At 43.5% G+C, this 17,360-nt stretch overlaps 1 long non-coding RNA gene across 1 annotated transcript in view; it reads left to right on the top strand.

The window, feature by feature from the left end:
• Positions 1-15,900, top strand: part of LOC141092218 (uncharacterized) — a 71,885-nt gene extending 55,985 nt beyond the window's left edge. Inside the window, exon 2 of the long non-coding RNA XR_012232710.1 lies at positions 15,565-15,900. This is a non-coding gene — a long non-coding RNA (uncharacterized lncRNA). The remainder of the gene's footprint in view (positions 1-15,564) is intronic.
• Positions 15,901-17,360: the final 1,460 nt, after the last annotated feature.

Raw genomic sequence — 17,360 nt, 5'->3', positions numbered from 1 at the left:
TTCATAAGACAGGGTTTGAAGACCGGTCACCATTCTGGTCGCTCTTTTCTGAACTTGCTCCAGTTTGTTGATGTTTTTTTTAAAAGTGGCGCCCAAAACTGGACACAGTATTCCAGATGAGGTCTGACCAAAGAGGAGTAGAGAGCAATAATGACTTCACGTGATCTAGACTGTATGCTTCTGTTAATACATCCTAGAATTGCATTTGCTTTTTTTGCTGCTGCATCACACTGTTGACTCATATTCAGTCTCTGATCTATTAGTATACCCAAGTCTTTTTCACATGTTCTGTTGCTCAGCCCTATTCCTCCCATTCTGTTAGTTGCTGCCCACTGCTCCAGTTTATTTATATCTTTTTGAATCCTCTCTCTCTCTTCTCTTGTATTAGCTATCCCTCCTAGCTTTGTGTCATCAGCAAATTTAATCAGCTTACCCTCAATTCCTTCATCTAAATCGTTGATAAAGATGTTGAGCAATACAGGGCCCAGGACAGAGCCCTGTGGTACCCTACTTGAGACATTCTTCCAACTGGATGTGCAGCCATTTACGACCACTCTTTGGGTCCGATCACTAAGCCAGTTATGAATCCACCTAACAGTTGCCTTGTCCATTCCATACCTAGTCATTTTTTCAGTAAGAATTGTGTGAGATACTTTGTCAAATGCTTTGCTGAAGTCAAGATATACTATATCTACAGCATTTCCCTGATCCACCCTATCTATGATTCCATCATAGAAGGAAATTAAGTTAGTCACAGGAGCTGGACCCTAGGCAAAGGGTCAGAGTCCGTCTAGACCTACCGTGTGTGCGGCATCGCAACTGCGGACGCCGAGAGGAGCTGCAGACACTGCCGCTAATCGACGATGCCCGGTAGCAGGCGCACTGTCGGACGCTAGCACTGTGGAGGATGCTGTTGTGGCTTGTAGCTTGCCACTGGCTGGCGCAGACTCTAAAGCTAAGTCCCTATACACACTCGTAATATCAGAGGAAGGGGATCTTAATGAGTCATTCGCAGGTTCATGCATCCATCATCATTCACACAGTAGCAACTAGAGACTATACTAGCGCATGGCCGAGCGGCCATGTGGACCTTTTATAGCCGTGCGCTTCCGAGACCTTCCAGATCTCTGAGATGGACCAATCAGATCAGGAGAAGGACTTGAGCACGTGACTCCTGATCTCCAATGGGAGATCGTCTCATGAGCATGCCCAGTAGCACAATGAGAGGACAGCCTCTGGAGCGATTTTCTGCTGAGCAGCCTGCATTGCTATTGCTGACCCAAAGGTGGCAGCAACAGCCAGACCCACAGAGCAGGTCTGGGCAGAGCGTCTGGGACACCGAGACTGCTGAGCAATCTCCTCTGCGGTCGATAGACAATGGGAGACCACAGAATGTGAGGGTCTGGATCCCTGCTGAGCCTCTGCAGGAACCCGACGCCTAACACCATGCTGACTCTGTTTATTCACATCATTCCTATACAGGTACTGACATACATATTGTTTAATAATTTGTTCAAAGATCTTTCCTGGTATAGAAGTCAGACTCATAGGCCTATAGATGCCTGGGTCCACCTTCCTCCCCTTTTTGAAGATAGTAACAACATTTGCTCTTCTCCAGTCTTTTGGGACTTCTCCTGTTCTCCAAGAATTTTTAAAGATTATGGAGAGCAGTTCAAAAATTTCTTCTGCTATCTCCTTCTGTACTCTGGGGTGTAATTCATCTGGACCTGGAAGCTTGAATTCATTTAGGTTAGCTAAGTGTTTCCTCACTATCTTTCTGTTTATAGATATCCTGGATACTTCTATTCCCTTAATAGGACAGTGAAGAACAATTGATGTTACATTTCCTTTCTGAGAGAAAACAGATGCAAAATAGGAATTTAAAAGTTCAGCCTTCTCAACATCCTGTCTTACCATTTCATCGTTTTCAGTTATTTAAAGTGTTATGGACTTGAGTTTTCTCTAAACTTGTTTGAAGCACCATGTGTTTATAATATAGACTTTTTCACCTACAAACTGTGTTCTGTAGTGTCTTGCTCCAAGCAAAAAGACTCCTGAGTCCTCCAGTATAATTTTACACAAAAGCCCAGAGCAGGTTTTCCCTAAATCTGCTTTGGACAACCAGTATGTTCAAGACCTATACTCACTTTTATTCTGCTTTTCAAACAGCTACACCTGTGATTGCCATGCACTCCCATGGCCTCAATATGCCTCCTTGCGCATCCTGGGGGAACACACAGGGACCCCTACCTGTGACACCAGTCACTGCCTCACAACACACAGGCATGGATAACTGCTTTCTCCCTCCAATCAGAACTATTTCTGAGCTGTACATTGGCGTTAGTGAGCTATGAGTGGTGGTGTTTGTCCTTTTATAACCTCGGATGAGGTAATGTGGCCAACCAATCACAGTAATGTCACTTTCAAGATGGCTATGGCATTACAGTGATTGGCAGGAGAACCCCACATGCTTATTGGCTGCTTAGGCGCCAATCATGCAGGGCTGCATTCAAGCTTCAGATCCGAGCACCATCCAATGCTCGCAGAATACTGAGCACATTAGAGCACCCAGATACTGGAGTGATTTCTGATATTTGCTCATCCCTAGTCCTTACACAAGTACTGCCCTATCTGTGCACATCTGTCCCATCCAAACCTTACCTATGTTACTATGGTGAGTAAGGTCCTGGGAAAGAGAGTAAGAGGGGAAAAAGGAGAGAGAGCACTATCTAAACGTAGTAGATGAGTCAATTCAGCTTGGTGAGAAAAGTACAACTTCAAACTTGCTCACCTGGTGTGGTTGTGCAAGGAGGCACAACTGTTATGAATGGGTCACCAAGGAGGAAAACAAGACCAAGCGAAGTCACAGAAAAGCAGAGAGGGTGGTAACTATGTGGATTGCAGACCCCTGATCCTAACCACACAACTAACAGCAGCCGTAGAGCGTACCTATGATGATTCTAGATGCCTCATCACAGCCGGAGGACTAAATAAGCCTAAAGCAAGAAAAGGGGAAATCTAAAACTGCCCCAGAGCAGACCCCAAAGTAATAGACAGCCCCCACACATGTATTGACGGTGAGACAAGATGAAAACATGAACACAGGTAGGAAAATAGGCTGAGCAAACAATGGGGCCACACTAGCTAGAAAGGACAGGAAAGGAAAGATACTGTCTGCAATCATGCCAAAAAACCCTGCAAAAATGTCCAACACTTCTGATAGCAAAAAATACCCTGAAGTCACTAGACTTCTCCCACTATATCAGCACTCTGGCATATTCTGAGAACAGAGCAAAAAGAGGCCAATCTAATATGGGACAAAAGCAAACTGGCACATGCAGTGACATAAGAATGGAAATTCAGCACAGCCCCAGCCGGGGCTGGCTGACCACACAACAAACTGAATAGACCAAACCAAATCAAATGTGAACATTAGCAAAGACAACTTAGCTTGAGAAGGCAGGAACTGAGCTGGAAACTAAGACCTCAGGAGGCAGGAAAAAATCACCTGCATGGGAATAGGGAGTCGGCTGTCTTAAATCCAGTCTGAGACTCCAGATGTCCAATCCTCTTCCTCATTATCAGGTGGCAGGTCTCTGTTAATTAGATCAGCTTCACTACCTTTCTGCCACCACCAGAGGGAGCCTGGAAAGAGAACTCACAACTCCTCTGTCAGCACAACCAGCTCCCTCACCAGAAATCAGAGGCAGACCAGAAAATGAGTTTACAACACACAACACTGGGAAAAGTTTGCAAACAAGGGTGATCCTTCCACCGGTATGCTGCCCGTCTGTAATAGCATGGAGATAATTTTCCTCTCCCAGAAAGAAATTTTCCCCCACATGATATTGCGAATAAAGAAGTTTCATGGCGCTTCCTTCAGGGGATCCTTAACCCAATTTGGAGCAAGAAGGTTATATAACCAAATAACTAAGTATCTCTGATGTTAAATCAGATGATATTTTATTGGCTAGGCAAAATGCAAAAATTTTATAAAAGACAATAAAAACATTAAAACATTTTTTGTTATAAAAAAAGCAAGTCTTCGGCCATGTAGGCCTTCATCAGGTGTATAAATATACGTACTTTAACTGCTAAAGAGTTTGATAAATAGTGATTGGTTCCTCAGTTAGTATAACCACACCCATTAGCAATGAAAATGGGGTATAAATAGTTTACAACAAAATCATTTATTTATACAGCTGATGAAGGCCTACATGGCCGAAACGCGTTTTTTTTTATAACAAAAAATGTTTTAATGTTTTTATTGTCTTTTATAAAATTTTGCATTTTACCTAGCCAATAAAATATCATCTGATTTAACATCAGAGATGCTTAGTTATTTGGTTATATGTCCTTCTTGCTCCAAATTGGGTTAAGGATTCTCTGAAGGAAGCTCCCTGAAACTTCTTTATTCGCAATATGTTATTATGGTGTTACGTATTGCTATATGCCCATAAGAAAATAACCAGTTGAGCCATATTGCTCAGGAATGTCGACACAGGGTCCCCATCACTGGGAAAACTCTGCAGAGATGCATCGGGCATTGTGTGAGCCCCAAAAATAAAATTTGATGCCTCAAAGGTAGTTGGGTTCATATGGTGTTGCTGTAGATTACAGACACTGTGACCTATCAGCTTGAGGACAAGTTGCCTCTAAGTGAAGGCACAATATCACTGGAGGAGACAGCAGCATTCTGGTAAATTGCAGTAGGGTCAGGATGGCTCATATTGGTCTGTCTTAAGGCCCCGCTACATTTAGCGATGCACCAGCGATCCCGACCACGATATAACCCTGTCAGAATCACTGGTGCATCGCTAAATGGTCGCTAGTGAGCTGCCAAACAGGCAGATCTCACTAGCGATGCAGCAGCGGTCGGCGGTCGTACTCTCCTGTTAGACACGGCGAGGGTGACCGTCTTCCGCCTGCGTCCATGGCTCACTCGTCGGCGCCAGCGGGGGGGCCGGTCGGAGGCGAGTGTGACATGTAGCGATATCGCTAGTGATATCGCTGCTGCATCACAAAATCAGTGAAGCTTTACCGATATCGCTAGCGATATCGCTATGTGTAAAGGGCCCTTTAGTCTCCAGCCACTCGTTCTAGAGTAAGTACTGTGCAGGGAGGAGGAGGATGCAGCTGCAGTTTCTTTTGAGGACAGAAAATATATATTTTTTAAGTCTGTGCACAGTTCTTACCTGGGATCAGAAAGATGCAACCTACTCAGTCGGTAGCAAGAGAGAAATTTTGCAGATCCGAAGGGAATTGCGTGGGGATAGAAGACCTTGAAATAGGTCAGGTGTAGAATTCCTAATTTGGTTATGGGTCGCCCTCCCAGGGCCGTGGGGTACTCGGTACTGAGCCGGTGTCGGCAGGATGTGTCACAGCAGCGGTGACCCGGTCCGTGGCCCTGGGCGCCCAATTAATAGGGGGAGTTTGAATTGTGGAATGTAGTTAATGGAATAGTTTGTGACGCCACCTGTGGTGTTTGGCAAGTGAATGTTAAGCCGACGGTGCTTGCAGATCCTCTGGGGCTGGTGGTGTGTTGCAGCCAAGATGGTGAAGCTCCCCACAGGTGAAGCTATAGCCCCAGGGCAGTGTAGATGTGGAGTTAGAGGAGAGGCACAAGTAGTGTGGAAGTTGCTACCCAGATGTAGCAGTGCTGGGTGTGTTGACGCAAGAATCAATGGAGGACACCAGGGCATGAAGTTCCAAAGCTTTACTCATAGTCTGTAGTACACACAGGTGCCTGCTTCCGTACTGTGTCCTCCGGGTTAGAGGCTCGATCAACCTCCAGGTCAGATGGAATGCTCCCTTCCAATGCTCCGCCAACATGTACCTTTCTGAACGTCTCCTCTTATAGCGCCTTTAAGTGTGAAGTACTCCTAGTACTGAGTTACACTGGAGTTCCTCCTGACAGATGTTCCCAAGAACTCTACTTGTACGGCAGACAGCTGTAACCTGCTTCGGGGACTCCTCACTCCTGAGTCCCGGCTCACTATCCAAGTTGCTGTTGTGCTCCCAAGTCTTAGATAGGAGTAGTGCATTTACAGCTCACTACTCCACCGGTGTCTGCTGCAGAACCATTAGTGTCCATACAACCTCGGGGTTGCGCTTAGAACTTCTAGGAAGGGTTCTCTCCTAACCCACGTCCTCTGTTCCCTTTTACTCCTTTGTTCCGTACTAATCTCTCTCTCTCTTATGGAAGATCAGGTTTCAGTTCAATGTCTATCTCCTTCTTTCCTTTCCAGTGCCAGCAGACCCAGGTCACTGAGGTCTGCTGCAGCACCTCCTTCCTCCATCCCTCTCTCAGGGATCTTCTTTCCGCACTCCTCTCTGATTGGCTTCCTCTCCCAGACTGACCTGTAATCCTAAACATTCCCGCTCTTTTATGTATTCTCAACTCCACCCGCCTCCCAGCACGTTTCGTGCTCCAAGCAAGGAGCCACCAAAGGTGCTCTGCTACACTCCAAGCAGGGAGCCGCAATGTGGCTTTGCTGAACTACTCTGTTGTGTGGGGTGCGAGTGTTGGAGCATGGTCAGGAGCCTCCAACTTACCTGGATGGTGGGGCACCACACCACAGGAGGAGGTGCAGTACCTCTGTGGCGACTGAGCCTCAGGGGTGCCACAGTTACACTTAAAAAAAAAATTACTACGCAAATAACCATTAGTCTGAATGGACTTTTTTTGGACATTGAATGGAACAATCATAAGATGTCAGAATTTGATAAATCTGCAAGGAGTACCAAAGGAGTGTAACGTCTCTATAGAACCTTTTATTGTTGAAGTCAGTGATTCTCCAAAGTCATTTCACAATGTACTAAATTTAATTGGATTTCCCCTTTAAATGAAGTTTTCCACGTTTTCTCAGAAGTTATTCTTTTATCTACTGCTGCACCGTAAGCTTAATGCGATTACCCAGCGTTACGCTGCTTCCTGCCCTTTTAACTTTCCGTTACATGGAGCAAATGCTTCTGTATGGCATTAGATCCTCTGTTATCCTTCTTCCATTCCTGCCTTAAGTGAATCTCCACGGGGAACAGGAGATGCGCAAAGACGACTGCCTGAAAACAGCAGGCAAACTTTCCCTCCACAGCAACACAGCAAAGTGAACTGGAGAAGCGGAGAAGCTCACGTCCTTGTCTCATCGCCGCTCATTTTTTTAATTTGCATGTAGGTGAAAGAAATGAAATTGTCACATTGTTCGTTAATGCAGTTACAGATAAATGAGCAGCATTCTTTTACCCTTTGATTGTAGTCAGTTCAAGCATGAAATGTCAGCCGTATCCTACAAGTAGCCACTTTTCCAGCATCTCCCGGATTTGTTTTGGATTTTTAAGTTAACGTTTTTTTTTAAATAAAATAAAACAAAAAGAAATAATGTATCAAGTCAAAATTTTACATCTCCAAAGCATCAAAGTGATCCTAGAGGCAAATTCTGTTCTCATTGTATGCCATAACTTACAGCTCGACAAGTTCATTTGCTCTCGGCTTGGGAAGCCTTTCAATGAGCACAACATACTGAGAACTTAAAGGGTTCTGCACTTTGGAAAAGCTACTACGGCTCCTTGACCATAAAGTGTTTCTCCCTGGTGGTACTTTCAGTGATCAGTTGTGATCTGTGGAGAAATTGGTAATTTAAGTGTTCAATTTCCCTGCAGTGCTCCAACAGGGGAAATGAGGTATTACACAATGACCATTCATATCAATGGGCTGGTTCTGTAGTGCAGAACAGGGCAGGACCTCCTGCAAGAGGAACATTATTTGTTCTCACTGTCCACTTTCAATCGAGATGCTAAGGAGTTATTAAGCATCTGAGTGCAGCACTAGAAGTTTTTTGCTTTGGCACTAAAGTGTATCTCTATATGTGTGCTTGGTGTCCCTACGGAGTATGTGTGCATTAAATTAATGAAAAACAGACAGTCACTGTCCGATCTTGATCTAATTAGCTAATTAGGAGCATGTCGTCCATATTACAGACAGGCTGAGATTGACTAAAGTCTGCAACAGAGTAAAGCCAAGAAAGAGAGCTAGAGAGGCTGGTGAGTCAGTAGATAACTCCTAGAGCATCATAGAAGACTACACAAGTTCAACAAAGTATTATAGACTAGTTACCCTTGTGACAAGCATGGCCTTGCTGTTGTCATTGTTTACAATAAGTTAAACCTACTTTTGGGACAAAGATCAGTCAAATAAGCTTAAGAACTATCCCAATTCTAATGTTCTTTACCTTGCTATACACTCTTATTAAGTTGGTAGCTATTCCACATCAATTTTCTAACAGCACTATAAGAAAGAGTTTGACAGGAGAGAGAAAAAGGAGTAAAAGGCCCAACCCTACTTCATTTAGTTAGACTAAAACGCGCCACACTTCCTGTAGAGAGACTAAAACCAGCCAAACTTCCTGTAGAGATGTAGTAGGGGCCCAGATTGGGGGGGTAGTCCACTACTTACCGCGAACAAACGATCCAGACACGAGACGGAGGCAGATTTCGGGATCAACAGGTCCGAGTTTATTGGCCGTCCTCCTGACAACCGCAGCAATACACCGCAGCACTTCCACAGCTCTCCGTATTCAGGCCTGGGTACCTGCACCTTTCTTCTGTCATAGTGACGTCCCTCGCGGCTCTTTCACTGGGGCTGCCCTAGGCCTATCTACCGCCAGCATTTCACCAGTCTGAGGTCCAATTGGTACCCTCGGGGCCTCGTCTGTTCTGCGGTTCTTCGTGTCGGGGCCACCCCCCTTGACTGTCTTTTCTCCTCAGTCCCCTGGTCAAGCTCTCCACTGCTGTCCGTTCTCTTTACTGCCTCTTCTCCTCATGAGCTCCACCCGGGACTGGAACTCTCTGGAACCCTGTCCTGTCCTATTTATCTCCCTGCTCAGGAAATCCCCTTCTGGGTTCCTGTCTCCCCGCCCTCCATGACTAAGCGGTTTCTAAAGCCATAAGCTGCTGTCAAGTCCTGTACTCACGCTCCCCCCTGCCATCTTGTGGTCAAACTTAGGTACTGCACTCATTCTACACTTTTCCCAGCTTTTTCCCTTCTGTCATTACAAACATCCGTCTATAGTGCACAAACCGTCCTTTCTTCCTACAGACAAGTCCGTCCGTCAGGTCACCTTCCCTACAGAGAGACTAAAACTTGCCCCTATTTCCTGTAGAGACACTAAAACCCACCCCAACTTCCTGTAAAGAGACTAAAACCTATCCCCACTTCCTGTAGAAAGAATAAAATCCACCCCTACTTCCAGTAGAGAGACTAAAGCCTGCTGCCACTTTCTGTAGAGTGACTAAAACCCCTCTACTTCCTGTAGCGAGACTAAGACCTGCCCCTTCTTCGTGTAGAGAGACTAAAGCCTAACCCCACTTCATGTTGAAAGAGTAAAACCCACCCCTACTTCCTGTAGAGACACTAAGACCTGCCCCCACTTCCAGCAGAGAAGCTAAAACCTGCCTCCACTTCCTGTAGAGAGACAAAAACCCACCCCTACTTCCTGTAGAGGGACTAAGACCCGCCCCCCACTTCCTTTAGAGAGGCTAAAACCACCCCTACTTCCTGTAGAGAGAATAAAACCTAACCCCACTTTCTGTAGAGAGACTAAAACCTAACTCCACTTCGTGTAGAAAGAATAAAACCTGCCCCCACTTCCTGTAGAGAGAATAAAACCTAACCCCACTTTCTGTAAAGAGACTAAAACCTAACTCCACTTCCTGTAGAAAGACTAAAACCTGCCCCCATTTCCTGTAGCGAGAATAAAACATGCCCCCACTTCATGTAGAGAGGCTAAAATCCACCCTTACTTCATGTAGAGAGACTAAAGCCTAACCCCACTTCCTGTAGAGAGACTAAAACCTAACCCCACTTCCTGTAGAAAGACTTAAACTTGCGCCTACTTCCTGTAGAAAGAGTAAAACCCACCACGCTTTCTGTAGAAAGAGTAAAACTCACCCCTACTTCCTGTAGAAAGAGTAAAACTTGCCCCCACTTCCTGTAGAGAAACTGAAACTCACCCCTACTTCCTATAGAAAGAGTAAAACCAGATCCTACTTACTGTCGGAGCTAAGGCCTGCCCCCATTTTCTGTAGAGACTAAAACCTGCCCTAACTTCCTGCAGAGAGAATAAGATTCACCAGTACTTATTGTAATCTTTCTCAGTTTCACCACCTCTGACTCTAAGTAGATGCCTTCATATATTTTATTATTTGTTATCTTTACTTTTACTTTATTTTTTTACTACTGGACTCGAAAAAAAAATTATGAAGACCTCAGTTAGCAAAGTTTCCATAAAATAAAGTTATGGCTTTTGTGGCTATCACCATGGGAAAGTGAAAACAAAAAAAAAATCTTCAGGGGCATCACATTTTCTAACAGTTAAAAGGATTGAAGTGCAAGCTGACTATAAGAGGCTCTCCAAAGAGTATTGTACCTCTAAGTTTTGAGTACCACTTAAAGTGACAGTAACTAAGAGTTTTGTGTCTCACTTTGAGAAGTGCACCAATTGTGTTTGGTATTCCCCAACGGGAGCAGTCCGCGCTTAATACTGTATATGCAGACCTATAAGTGCATCAAATGTTGCTTGCTTTGGTTTTGAGATTTTCTTTTCAGTCAATGCATAAAATAGACTGGAAAAATGTGATTGTCCTACATGTTAAAAACTAAGATAATAATTAAAAAAGACTATAATATGATCTGTAGTCAGCAGCAATGCAGCCTGCAGATGGTCTACAGACTTGCACAAAGTGGATTCGAAAATGTAGAATATTTCTCCAGTGGATATAAAATATTTCTCATTTTTGTAATTCCAAATTATATTTTGTGGAACATTTTTCACAACCATCCACATCCTGTGTATTAATGATGAACATTTTCTGGGCTTTCCGTCAGTGCGATTACATAATGAATGAATATTTCTCTTCTGGCTAAAGTTGCTTTCATGTTGGAGAGCTCTGTTATTTTTAGACACCACAGGGAATCAATTGCAAAGTGTCGTCATGTTCATTCTCCTTTATTTCCTCGTGACTTTTTACAGATAAAATGCCGGACTTTCTGCACTTAATTAAAAACATTTTTTTTCTTCTTTACTCTTTAAATGAAACTTAGTTGCAAAACGTTTCTCAGCAATCGGGCGGATTATAGGCTTGTGCTTTGTAATGCGGCGCTATTTTCAAAGTTCCGTTTTAATCTTGCTGCCTAAAAGATGCAAATATTACAAATTTTAAATATTAAAATTAAATATAAAAGATATAAAAGAAATAAAAATGAAAGCTGAGAATTTTCCATGTGGTATTAACGTTGACCTCAAGACTATTGCAATATTAGTGTTAAGTATAATTTGTAGCAATAAACAAATTTACCAAAATTTTAATTCTGCATATTGCTCAAATTTGGTCAGGAAATTAAATTCATATTAATATTAAGTGATGAAAATGTTCCTTCTGATGCTGTGGAATCCCGACCAGAGCTTAAAAAGCATAGGGGGAAAAATTAATGCTCACTTGTTGCACTGGAATGTCCCCCCAAAGTTCTGTCCATTCTCTCTTTCAGTGCATGACATCCAATGTCTTCATGCTGTGCCCGCTTATGGTGCTGAGTAAGCCTCTGAGTTCATGACACGTCAACATGTCACATTGTATTGGCCGACTTCTAGTCAGCACTTCAGTCAAGACATGTCATGACATAATAACCTGCATCATGACGTCTGAAGCTTACGTGGCGCCAGAATCATCTGGTACAACATGAAGTCATAAGAAATTATTCACAGAAGAGCAGATAGGGGATTGCCAAGGAAGGACAGGTGATCAGTCAGATTTTTTTTTTATCTTAACCCCTTTCCCAACTGGCCGCTATTTTGCTGAATTTTTGCAAAGCAGATCCTGAAAATTTCAGGATAATCTGAATGTTCTTGTAAAATTTGAGGCAAATTCCAATTGACTTGAACCAATTATCTCTTCTCTAATCTACTATATAATTGTCTAATTCTGTCTGTCTGTCTGTCTGTAATGGAAATCCCACCTCGCTGATTGGTCGCGGCAGTTAGGCCGCAACCAATCAGCGACAGTTGCTTAGTCATCGTGGCAACACGGCTGCATCGCTTATTGTACAGGCACATTACAGCCGTTAAAGGCATCACTGCTGCATTGCTCATTACACAGACACAGTCCTGTACATATTCTGGAGTACAATACATTAGGTAATTAGGTAACAGTAGAACAGTGACTGCAGCTCTGGGTGTAACTTGCGTACAATACATTAGGTGACAGCAGAAAAGTGAATGCAGCTCTGGGTGTAACTGGAGTGCAATATATTAGGTAAGATCTGAACAGTGACTGCAGCTCTGGCTGTAACAGGAGTATAATACATTAGGTAAGAGCAGAACGGTGACTGCAGCTCTGGGTATAAACTGGACTACAGTAAATTAGGTAAAAGCAGAGCAGTGACTGCAGCGCTGGGAGTAACTGGAGTACAATACATTAGATCAGGGTTTCCCAACTCCAGTCCTCAAGGCACACCAACAGATCATGTTTTCAGGATTTCCTTAGTATTGCTCAGGTGATAATTGCTTCACCTGTGCAATACAAAGGAAATCCTGAAAACATGATCTGTTGGTGTGCCTTGAGGACTGGAGTTGGGAAACCCTGCATTAGATAACATCAGAACAGTGACAGCAGATCTGGGTGTAACTGGAGTACACTACATTAGGTAACAGCAGAACAGTGACTGCAGCTCTGGGTGTAACAGGAGTACATTAGGTAACAGCAGAACAGTGACTGCAGGTCTGGGTGTAACTGGAGTACAATACATTAGGTAACAGCAGAACAGTGACTGCAGCTCTGGGTGTAACTGGACTACAATACATTAGGTAAAAGCAGAACAGTGACTGCAGCTCTGGGATTAACTGGAGTACAATACATTAGATAACAGCAGAACACTGACAGCAGCTCTGGGTGTAACTGGAGTACAATACATTAGGTAACAGCAGAACAGTGACTGCAGCTCTGGGTGTAACTGGACTGCAATACATTAGGTAAAAGCAGAACAGTGACTGCAGCTCTGGGATTAACTGGAGTACAATACATTAGATAACAGCAGAACACTGACAGCAGCTCTGGGTGTAACTGGAGTACAATACATTAGGTAACAGCAGAACAGTGACTGCAGCTCTGGATGTAACTTGAGTACAATACATTTGGTAAGATCTGAACAGTGACTGCAGCTCTGGCTGTAACAGGAGTATAATACATTAGGTAAGAGCAGAACAGTGACTGCAGATCTGGGTGTAACTGGAGTATAATACATTAGGTAAAAGCAGGACAGTGACTTCAGATCTGGGAGTAACTGGAGTACTATACATTAGATAACAGCAGAACAGTGACTGCAGATCTGGGAGTAACTGGAGTACACTACATTAGGTAACAGCGGAACGGTGACTGCAGCTCTGGGTGTAACTGGAGTACACTACATTAGGTAACAGCAGAACAGCGACTGTAGCTCTGGGTGTAACTGGAGTACACTACATTAGGTAACAGCAGAACAGTGACTGCAGCTCTGGCTGTAACAGGAGTATAATACATTAGGTAAGAGCAGAACGGTGACTGCAGCTCTGGGTGTAACTGGACTACAATACATTAGGTAAAAGCAGAACAGTGACTGCAGCTCTGGGATTAACTGGAGTACAATATATTAGATAACAGCAGAACAATGACAGCATTTCCGGGTGTAACAGGAGTATAATACACTAGATGGTTGCCCAATTCTATCGTATCAGGTATTCTAGAGTCTCTGTTAAAATAAAAAATAGTTATATACTCACCTTCCGACGACCGCCAGACTCTGTCTCTTCTCTCACCACACTCACGGCATCTTCCGGTCCCAGTAAGGGCCGGAGATGACGTCACTCTCGCGAAAGCGCGATGTCATCAGCGGTGTTTCGCGCTAAGCATTACTGGGACCGGAAGATGCCGGGAGCGTGGTGAGAGGAGAGAAAGAGTCCGGGGATCGTCTTAAGGTGAGTATATAACTATTTTTTATTTTAACAGAGACTCTAGAATACCCGATGCGATAGAATCGGGCCACCATCTAGTAGATAAATAAATGTCTATGAATCAAATGACTAAATGCATACAATATGTTGTAAAACCATAGAAGTGGCTTCTCAGCAGGAATCTGGTAAGGAAAAGGAGCAAAATGTGGACGTTGATGCACTCGATACCGTCATCACTAAACAATGTCCTCCATTTAACTCACAGAGGATTGCCTAGAATGGATACAAATATAGCTAAACCCTCAGCTCAACTGTAACGTGTGACACAAGCAGAAAGTCTGAAAATAGTAAGGAATCAACATAAAAACGTTAATTACAAAGTTGTACAATTTTTTATTAATAGTTAGGAAGTCACAATTCAATGTAATTCAATTGCAGTCACAATTCAATGTAAGATGTCTCGATGGCGACTTCTTACCCATCTGGATAGGCCAGTGATCTCGCCACCATCAGGGGTCCTCCATTTTTAAGAACAAGACACAAGGTTATTTTTTATTTTATGTCTTCTCTTCATCTAATGTTTACCTCTTACATCATGAATGGTCAGTTAGGATTGTAGAGAAGTTCCTTGAATTACAAGAGATACAAGAGGGATCGAGGACAGGGAAACATTCTCTTGGTGCCAAAATCAGGGTTTTCAGATTGTGCCACACCGCCATCCATTCTAAAAGGTTTGTCATCATAGCTGTTTGAGTCCCACATTCACTTTTAATTTTTTTCATACCTACTCCTCATATCCCTCAACCACATTCAGAACTGTCCACCATACCACTTAATGAAGTCCATTAGCTCTGGTAGCATCTCCCCCGGTTCTGTCCCTCACCTCTCCAATCCTATTGACCTGTGGTATTTCTTTATGAATGTAACATCAGTCACCCCTATCATTGATGTCCCAGGTGGCTGCCTACTTTGCCTAGCCTTTGTCTTACATCCCACAACGACTCCGTCTCTAAATAATTTTAGATCTGGCTTCATCTAGACGTCAATTCCAATGCTCTGAACAGAAATGATCCCATTTTCTGCCGTAATAGCAGCTATTCTTAGTAAATGGTCGTTGTTATAGAGCACCTTGTGAATTATCAAATTTAATTAGTGTGCTGGTCTCCAAATGTTTTGCGTTGTTGGAATAATATAGGATTGTGTTAATTAGCATAAATGAACTAGAAATGAACATCGTTAACGCTGCTTTATGCAATGTTAACACAAAACGACCTGTAGAAGAGATTCTAATTAACTGTGAAGGAGACAGGACAAACTAAGGAAAGACATGTCAGGAAAAAGGTCCTAATAGGTAAAGTGAGGAGGAGTCCTATGGTGAAGGATTCCACCAACTCTCACAGATATTACACCTTGCTGTATCAGAGCTGTAAAGGAAATGATTATTTACAATTATTTTGTGTTTGTAGATATACTTTTTACTAGGTTATAACACTTTGATTGAATGATAAAAGTATGCTACTGTAAGTGTAGTTCAAGAAGTCTGTGCACAGAAACAAACCTGTATGCTATTAATTCCCCTGAACAGATTTTAATCAAGAAAAGGAACGATTGGGGGAAATTCTGCAACAGACACCAGTGTAAACTCCAAGCTCTGTACTGCAGCCACCAAGTTGTGTGCCTCCTAAGGGAATTGCCATGCTGTGTTTCCACCAAGCTATTTGCCTGCTATTTCTGTTGCTTCCAGCAATATAACTGCCAACGTCTGAGCCTCCTATCAACATAATCTCCAAGTTTTGTGCCTTTTACTAGTATAACTTTCAAGTCCTGTGGCTGCTAGCAATGTAACTATTAAGTTCTATGCCTTCTAGTGATGTAACTATTATGTGCCTGCTAGTAATACAACTAAAATGTATGTGCCTGCTAGTAGTATAAGTACCAAGTTCTGTGCCTGCTAGAAGAATGACTGTCAAGTTCTGTACTTGCTAGATACGTAGCTATCCATTTATGTGCCTGCTAGCAGTATAAATACACGGTTATGTGTCTGATAATAATATAACTACAAAGTTATGTGTCTGATAGTAACATAACTACCGCGTTCTATGACTGCAAGTAATAGAGCTACCAAATTCTGTGCCTGCAAGTAATAGAGCTACTAAATTTTGTGCCTGCTAGTAGTATAACTATCAAGTTCTGTGCCTTTGAGTAAAGTAACCAGTAAGTTCTGTACCTGTCAATAATATAACAACCAAGTTCTCTACCTTCTAGTAGAAGAACTATCAAGCTGTGCGATGGCTAGTAGCATAAGTGCCAAGGTGTAGGCCCCCTAGTAGTGCAACTGACAAGTTTTTGGGAATGCCTTAATAGTATAACCATCAAGCTATGTGCCTGCTAGTATTGTAGCCAACAAGCTCTCTACCTCTTAATAGCATAAAAGCCACATTTTGTGGCTCATAGTAATAAAACAGTCATAAAAACTGTTACGGTTATTGTGCAACTTCCAAACTCAGTGCCTTGAAGTGAACCCATGAAGCAATGTGCCAACATTGTTGCATAACCATTAAGTTTATATCCTTCCTGAGATACTTTACACAGTATGTGGCAGCTAAGCATAGCTGGTAAACTTGATTCAAATTAACCTGTCACTGTACCATCCTCAAGCAGTCGTGTTTGGGTCCAAAGGCTAACATCAACCTTCTTACAGGTTTATAGGATTTCTAAACCAGACATCCCCTTTAAGGCCATTTTACAGCTCTGCTTTGCATGCCTGTTCATTGTTGATTGTGACCACAAGTAAACAAGCTGGTAATACTACATTCATTCACCGTGGCGTAACTACAAAGTTATGGGCCCTGGTGCGAACTTTCAAATGGGGCCCCCATGCCAAAATACACGCACATCTCCACTCCGCACACCCCATACACACGCAGCTCCGTTCTGAACATCTCGTACACATGCGGCTCTGCTCCGTACACCTCGTACACACATGGCTCCGCTCTGCACACACGTACACAAACGGCTCCACTCCGTGCACCTCGTACACACATGACTCTGCTCCATCCAAAATTGTACACACATGGCTCCGCTTCATCCAAAATTGTACACACATGGCTCTGCTACATCAACACTGAAAACCCCTCCTGACCCCACACATAAACTTACCCTCATCCAGCACCATGACGACCAGCACAGCAGAGTCCTGCACATACCAAGGCCCCTGATCAAGTGACCCCCTGACTCCTCCCCTCCTGTGACTTCATCACAGGTCCTGTGCACACATTATAGAACAGCCTAGCGACGTCATTGCTGGCTGTGGGGAGCTGCGGTGGCTCTCTGTGGGAGGGCGAGGATGGGGTGCATGGGGGGTTGGCGGCTCAGTGCAGT

Source organism: Dendrobates tinctorius, unplaced genomic scaffold, assembly GCF_039654945.1.
Source record: "Dendrobates tinctorius isolate UK_male_01 unplaced genomic scaffold, ASM3965494v1 ptg000058l, whole genome shotgun sequence".
NCBI classification, from domain to species: domain Eukaryota; kingdom Metazoa; phylum Chordata; class Amphibia; order Anura; family Dendrobatidae; genus Dendrobates; species Dendrobates tinctorius.
This window is presented reverse-complemented; position numbering and strand designations above follow the sequence as displayed.